The 7,845-nt window shown below is 47.3% G+C and overlaps 1 protein-coding gene across 7 annotated transcripts in view; it reads right to left on the reverse strand.

Moving 5' to 3' along the window:
• LOC114322103 (exocyst complex component SEC3B) overlaps window positions 1-1,831 on the reverse strand; it is a 65,836-nt gene extending 64,005 nt beyond the window's left edge. For 2 of the 7 annotated variants that reach the window (XR_014336006.1, XR_014336009.1), the window contains exon 1: window positions 1,386-1,831. The gene's annotated coding sequence lies outside the window, so the exon portion shown is untranslated. The remainder of the gene's footprint in view (window positions 1-1,385) is intronic. The other 5 variants (XR_014336004.1, XR_014336003.1, XM_082879296.1 and 2 more) reach the window with 3 other exon arrangements.
• Window positions 1,832-7,845: the final 6,014 nt, after the last annotated feature.

Genomic DNA, 7,845 nt, shown 5'->3' on the forward strand with positions numbered 1-7,845 from the left:
CCGATTTTGGACCTGACGTGCACATACAGCTTTTCTCTGCTCTCTATCTCTCTCTCTCTCTCGGACCCACCCAAAGTATCTGAATATCATGCAAACTGTTTCAGTCTAAAATTCAGTCTGTACATTCAGTCCAAAATCATACTGTTGGCTTTTTGGCTTTTCGAAGGGTATTTTTGTGAATGTGAGCGTGCCAGCAAGGATCAATCAGTCCTTACAGAAATTATAATTGCCAACCAATTATCAGACGATTGTGTTTTAGTTCTTTTCAGCCTCAATGAAGAGGACTTTTACTGGTGGCTTGACTTAGGAGAAATTAAGAGAAATAACAGTAATATGAAGAACAATTGAAGTATTTCATAAAAATGAACACTTACAATGGTCCGAACTCAGCCTCGGGGAGGTTTACAACAGCAATCTACTTGAATCTACTTGAAGCTACTCCTATGAATCGAAGTGCAGTGCGAGTATTTAAAGTGCAGGTATTTAAAGAACAAGTATTTAAAGACTGGAAATGTAAATGACTGGAAAGAAAATATATGAAGTAAATGACTGGTTTGTATGATCTGAGTCCTCCTTTTTTCTGGGGGCTGTCCTGCTATTTATACTCGTCAGTGATGACCTTCGAACTGCACTTCGAACCGTCGAACTGCTCCTCCATGATCGCTGATCGTGCTTCCTTACAAGTAGCTCCATTACGCCATTACTGGTAGTTGAGCTTCCCTCTTGTACTTAGATTTGAATATGAGTAACCGTTGAGGACACGTCATCTTGCATCCCGTTATTTGATCTAGTGTTACTCAGATCATGTGAGGACCAATATTTATTGCCACGTGTACGACCAGGATTAAGGGCTTGAATAACCTTCCTTTATTACCCTTACTATGCCACGTGTCGAACTGTAACTGGCTTTTACAAAATATGTAGCCAACACATACAAACTGTTTTTCTATGTGGACTTTCAAAAAAACACCTAGAATACCGTATCAAATTTGAGCTACAAAGCTTTATTCTTTCTATGTGGACTTTCAACAAACACCTAGAATGCAACAACACAAAAAAAATTGGCCACACAACCAAATAAAAAAAAAAAACACAAAGCCAATCTCAATGAATCCTTTTGCAATTGAATGGACAGAATGATGAATCACAATGAATCATTATCAGCAAAATTCAAACTGGAAATCAGAACACAAGCGCGATTCAACCTTTATCAGCAAGATTCACAATGAACTCTAATGTGTTTTTTTTTTGGCAAAATAAGCAAAATCAATGAACTCTAATGAATGTTGTAATGCTCTTATAAATGTTGCCAGAAAAAACACATTCAAAGCCAATCTTTACTTTGCCAAAATCAACAAAATCAGCAAGATTCAACCTTTACTTACATTGCCAATCTCCTATGAATGTTGTTGTAATGCTCAACAGCAAGAGAGGTGCACGGTGGTCTACCTAGGTCGGTGGTCAGTGGCGGTCGTCGGTGAACACCCAAGTCGGTGGTCATCGTCGTCGTCGGTGAACACTCAAGTTGGTCGCTCGACGCAAGGTCGCTCGACGCAAGGTCGCTCGACGCAAGAGCAGCCCAACCCAAGATCGTGTTCCTCTCTCTCTCTCTCCCTCCTCTTTCTTTATTTTGTAAACTCGTGGGTTTCACGCATGGTTGAGGGATCTGGCCCAAAGGCTACAACATGGATGCCAACACTTTCAAGCCAATAGGAGCAACCTAGCAAAACTGTTGAAAATTAAGGCCATTCACGTATAAATAATAAACAAAATTATTTATTTAATTATTTTACTCCAAAGATATATAATGTAAATTCAAAATTAATGTAATAAGAGCCCTACCTAGAATCAATGAGATCTACAAATATATATACATATATATATATATATTTATTTGGTCTTTAAGAGAAACTTTGTTTTTTAATATCAAATTTAGAAATTATCAAATTTGAATTTGATAAAAATTTAAAACGGAATTTTTTTGATAAATCCATTTTCTAAGAGTTTTATTCCACTCAACCCATATTCTTTTTGACTATTCCATTAGGTCCAATTTGAGATAAGAAGATCAAAATACCATTTTCATCTACTTATGTTCTATTTAGTTCACATTATTTTCTTATATTTCAATAAGTCCTATGGGTGACATAATTACCAAAATACCCCTAATGCGAATGTTCACACTGTCAATGTGAATATTCAGATCGTCTATGTGTAGAGGCCCGGTCTATGTCGATCCTCCTCGGTGCCCGGAAAAATTCGAGTCGGGCCGGGCCGGCCCACAGGCCAAAAAAATAGGCCCGGCCCGTTGATAATCTGAATATTCACATTGACAAGTTAACATTCACATTGATAGGAGTGTAAAATTAGCCCGTGGCCCGTGGGCTGCCCGAAGCCAGTCCGCCGCCCAGGGCGGGCCTGGACCGGCCCGTTCATAATGTAAATATTGACATTGACATATTAACATTAACATTGATAAGAGTGTAAAATTAGCCCGTGACCCGTGGGCAGCCCAAAGCCCGGGCCCCGGCCCGGCCTCGGCTGAGCCGAGCCCGGCCCGTTGACAATGTGAATATTCACATTGACATGTTAACATTCACATTGATAGGAGTGTAAAATTAGCCAGCGGCCTGTGGCCGGCCCGAAACCCGCCCGCGGCTCATGGGCTACCCTGGGCAGGCCAGGCCCGACCCGTTGATAATGTGAATATTCACATTGACGTGTTAACATTCACATTGATAAGAGTATAAAATTAGCCCACGCCCCGTGATTGCCCGAAACTAGCCTACGGCCCGGCCTGTTGACAATGTGAATATTCACATTGACATGTTAACATTCACATTGATAAGAGTGTAAAATTGACTCGCGGCCCGAAGCCCGTGGGCGGCTCGGGACGAGCCCGGCCCGTTGACAATGTGAATATTCACATTGATATATTAACATTCACATTGATAGGAGTGTAAAATTGGCCCGTGGCCCGTGGGCGACCTGAAGCCCGTCTGCTGCCCAGGGCGGGCCCGGCCCGGCCTGTTGACAATGTGAATATTCACATTGACATATTAACATTAACATTGATAATAGTGTAAAATTGGCCCGTGACCCGTGGGCAGCCTGAAGCCCGGCTCCGGGCCGGAGCGGGCCCAGCCCGTTGACAACGTGAATATTCACATTGACATGTTAACATTCACATTGATAAGAGTGTAACATTAACCCGTGCCCCGTGGCTGCCCAAAACCCGCCCACGGCCCGTGGGCGGCCCGAGGCGGGCCCGGCCCGGCCTGTTGACAGTGTGGATATTCACATTGACATGTTAACATTCACATTGATAAGAGTGTAAAATTGACTCACGTCCCATGGGCGGCCTGGGGCGGCCCGGGTTTGGGTCCGGGCCTACCCCGGGCCGCGGGCGAGCTTCGGGCAGCGGACAAATTTTACACTCTATCAATGTTAATGTTAACATGTCAATGTGAATATTCACATTGTCACAGGTCGGGCGAAGCCCACCTTGGGCTGCGATCTGGCTTCGGGCCGCCCACGGGTTGCGGGCCAATTTTATACTCCTATCAATGTGAATGTTAACATGTCAATGTGAATATTCACATTGCCAACGGGCCGGGCCTGCCCCGGCCCGTGGTCGGGCTTCGAGCTGCCCACGGGTCACGGGCCAATTTTACACTCTTATCAATGTGAATGTTAACATGTCAATGTGAATATTCACATTGCCAACGGGCCGGGCCTGCCCCGGCCCGTGGTCGGGCTTCGAGCTGCCCACGGGTCACGGGCCAATTTTACACTCTTATCAATGTGAATGTTAACATGTCAATGTGAATATTCACATTGTCAACAGGCCGGGTCGGGCCCGCCCCGAGCCGCCCACGGGCCATGGGCCGATTTCGGGCAGCCATGGGGCACGGGCTAATTTTACACTCCTATCAATGTGAATGTTAACATGTCAATGTGAATATTCACATTGTCACGGGTCGGGCTAAGCCCGCCTTGGGCTTCGGTCGGGCTTCGGGCTGCCCACGGGCTGCGGGCCAATTTTACACTCTTATCAATGTGAATGTTAACATGTCAATGTGAATATTCATATTGTCATCGGGCCGAGCCGGCCCTGGCTTGTCCCGGGCTGCGGGCGGGCTTTTGGCTGCCCATGGGCCGCAGGGCAATTTTATACTATTATCAATGTGAATGTTAACATGTCAATGTGAATATTCACATTGTCAACGGGCCGGACCTGGCCCGCCCCGGGCCGCCCATGGGCCGCGGGTGGGTTTCGCGCCGCCACAGGACGGGGGCCAATTTTACACTCCTATTAATGTGAATGTTAACATGTCAATGTGAATATTCACATTGTCAACGGGCCGGGCCGGGTCGAGCCCGCCTTGGGCTGCTGGCCAATTTTATACTCTTATCAATGTGAATGTTAACATGTCAATGTAAATATTCACATTGTCAACAGGCCAGGCTGGGCCCGCCCTGGGCCGCCCACAGGCCATGGGCGGGTTTCGGGCAGCCACGAGGTGCGGGCTAATTTTACACTCCTATCAATGTGAATGTTAACATGTCAATGTGAATATTCACATTGTCAACGGGCCGGGTCGAACCCTCCCCGGGCCGCGGGCGGGCTTTTGGCCGCCCATGGGCTGCGGGCCAATTTTATACTCTTATCAGTGTGAATGTTAACATGTCAATGTGAATATTCACATTGTCAATAGGCCAGATCGGGCCCGCCCCGAGCCGCCCATGGGCCGCGAGCAGGTTTCGCGCCGCCACGGGACGCGGGCCAATTTTACACTCCGATTAATGTGAATGTTAATATGTCAATGTGAATATTCACATTGTCAACGGGCGGGGCCCGCCCCGGCTCGCGGGCGGGTTTTAGGCCGCCCACGGGCCAATTTTACATTTCTACCAATGTGAATTTTAAAATATGAATGTTCACATCATTAAATTGCTAATCGTTCAAAAAATATTTATAAAGGTATCAAAATTGAATATAAGGGCATGAGTGAGAAAATAGTGTAAATCAAGAAAATGGACTTTATGGAATAAAACTATATATATATGGGACTAAATGGGTTAAAAAATTCCTTCATGGACTTCTTGGGTTAAAACACTTCTAAATTGGACTTATCAATAAAAATCCCAATTTAAAAAGATATTAAAGATATATTTTTTTTCATCAAATTTGATAAAAAGGAAAACTTGAGACATGAAGAGAATTTTTAGAAAGATTTTCATGAAAATTTAATGAAAGAGTTAGAATAATTTATATCTGACGTGTATAAGCCCAAAAGGCCACGACTCACCTATGGACAATCCAAGCCCATCACTTGGAGCCCAATGCATAACCCAGCTGGTGAGGTCCAAGACAACTGGAGTCCAACATGGCATAAAGAGCCAATGACATTCAGACACATGGCAGGAGAAGGACGAGTCACATCAGCAGACAAAGATCTACAAAGTTATTGCCACTACACATCACCATTAATGCAGCCCATCACAGCATTTATTACGACAACACCTCTCCATCGGAACAGGACCCCCTTACCCTGAACAAGGTAAGCTACAACATAGACTTTCGGCGATGAGGGCAGGTCGGAAGGGACAGCGAAATGATTACCAAAGGATATAAGCAAACGTTGAAGACAAGAAGAAGGTTAAGCTTTTCTATCTCTAATCTCTCCCTCTATACTCTACTTCCCTTCCTAACTTGCTCGTCGGAGAGTTCACTGGGGGACTATCCCGTTCACCGTTGAACTTGTTTGCAAGTTATCCGGTGAGCTTGATCATTTGGACCTGGGCTTGAGAAGGTTGGACCAGTCCGATCCATTCACTGGGACAAACTGTATCATCAGTTGGCGCCGTCTGTGGGAAGTGGTTCTTAACCGGACGTCAGTTGCGCTCATTGTCGCCGGAGACCCTGTCCTAACAACCTTTTCCTCCTACCCATCCAAGTGTATGGTCACGACTAGATCCATGGCTTCTCACCATAATGCTGCCGACCATCAAACCGACCCTCCCAATTCAAACAACCCACAACAGTATATCGTTGAGCTTACCAACAGCATTAACCGCATGGTCGAACAAAACCATGCCCTGATAAATGCTTTACTCCAAAGAAACCTTCTGATGCCTCTTCCACCACCTCCAGATATTCCACCTAACCAAGAAAGACCCCCGAGCCATACTGTTCCGCAACCCTATCCACCCAACTTGGAAGGTTTGCAACCTCCTCCCCCGCATATAAATCTACCACCCTCCCCCCCCACACCCTTCGGTCGTGGCACTCACCCCTGAAGGGGAAGCCAGCAACGTCCAGCCCCCATTGACTAACCATGGTGACCACATTCCCCTCTGGGATGCTGAACTCCGAGCAATGAAGCTCCAGCTCCAAGGGGTCATACAGAACATTCAGTATAAACCCTCTACCACGGCAAGCTCACCATTTGTTGCCTCCATCCGGGACAAACCTTTGCCCGCCAAGTTCAAAATGCCCACCATTGACTCTTTTGACGGTACGACGGACCCAGTCGATCATCTGGAGACCTACCGTACCCTTATGATCCTTCATGCCTTCCTTGATGAGATCATGTGTCGGGCTTTCCCCGTGACACTGAAGGGGTCAACTCGACTGTGGTTCAGCCAGTTACCAGCAGACTCTGCCTCCACTTTCCAGCATCTCAGCGACTCCTTCCTTAGCCATTTCATTGGAGCCCAACGCCAACGCCGCCCTGCAACCCAACTCCTCAACATCCGTCAGACCGAGGGGGAGTCGCTGCGCAGCTTCGTTACCCACTTCAACATCGAAGCCCTGCAAGTAGCGGAGAATGACGACAAGGTCATCCTCACGGCTTTCATGGCCGGGCCACGATCGTCCGATTTCCTCTTCTCCCTCTCCAAAAACCCCCCGACCTCTATGGCAGCCCTACTCTCCAAAGCCCAGAAATACATGAATGCTGAAGATTCACTAGCTGCTCGGCAGGATCCCATATCTAAAAACCCGACCCCCAGAGAAAAGAAAAAAAACTCAGAACCCAGAAACACCTAGTATAACAGCCAAACACCCCATTATACCGACCGACCTCCTCGCAATGACCGGTCGACACCCGCCCAACCGCCCAGTCGGTTTGAGCGGTACACGCCCCTTAACTCTCCTATGGAACAAGTCCTCCACCAGAGCCAACGGGATTACCCCCTCAAATGGCCCCTACCCTCACGGACCCCTTCCAATCGGAAAGACCAGTCCAAATATTATCGTTTCCACTAAGACCATGGCCATAACACTGATGACTGCATCAACCTCAAGGATCAGGTCGAGACCCTCATTCGTCAAGGGCGTCTCAGCCGGTTCACGGACACCCGCCCACAACAGAGGCAAAGAACCGAGCCCCTCAGAAACAACCGCTGGCGTACCCTACTCTGGCAGCCCGCCCAACATAACCAAGGCTATGATCGCCCCCCACAACAGCCTCAGCCGCCAGGTAATCCCTCTCCGCCAGTTGGTGAAATCTGAGTCATTTCAGGTGGCCTTGCTTGTGGCAGACCATCCCATTCCGCTCAGAGGGCAGAACTCAAGAAGATAAGGCAAGGCTCGAACAGAGCAGTTGCCACGGTAGACCGACCCTCCAAACAGCCCAAGCACTGGACAGAGCCCATCACCTTCACGGACGCCGACTGTACAAGTATCCGTTATCCTCATGATAACCCTCTCGTCATTTCTGCCCTCCTCTCCAACTATAAGGTCAGACGGGTTCTCATCGACAACGACAGTTCTTCCGACATCATATTCCTCAACTGCTTCCGCCAGCTCAAGATTGGGGAGGAAAGCCTGTCTCCCCT

The sequence above is a fragment of the Camellia sinensis genome, chromosome 7, assembly GCF_055761805.1.
Source record: "Camellia sinensis isolate YWXY chromosome 7, ASM5576180v1, whole genome shotgun sequence".
In the NCBI taxonomy this organism is placed as follows: domain Eukaryota; kingdom Viridiplantae; phylum Streptophyta; class Magnoliopsida; order Ericales; family Theaceae; genus Camellia; species Camellia sinensis.